This window comes from Ctenocephalides felis, unplaced genomic scaffold, assembly GCF_003426905.1.
Source record: "Ctenocephalides felis isolate EL2017-DRISC unplaced genomic scaffold, ASM342690v1 CF-g0.4_SCAFFOLD_03570, whole genome shotgun sequence".
In the NCBI taxonomy this organism is placed as follows: Eukaryota; Metazoa; Arthropoda; class Insecta; order Siphonaptera; family Pulicidae; genus Ctenocephalides; species Ctenocephalides felis.
In genome coordinates, this window is record NW_020539724.1 from 19,777,269 (window position 1) to 19,777,526 (window position 258).

Below are 258 nucleotides of genomic sequence, written 5' to 3' on the forward strand. Positions count from 1 at the left end.
GTTTTTATTTTACCATATGTTATTATGATTTTAATAATCAACCATTGATGGGATATTTTAATCAAATTGTTGAAACTATACTTTGTTGATAAATTTAGAATTCATTTATTTTTTTATATGGAAAACGGTTAGAACTACCATTATCTAAAATATACAGTCAGTTAACAATTAACTTAAATATTGAATAACTTAATAATTATTTACAATATCTTAAAAATGCAAATAATCATTTTCAGTGTTTATTTTTATAATTTCAGA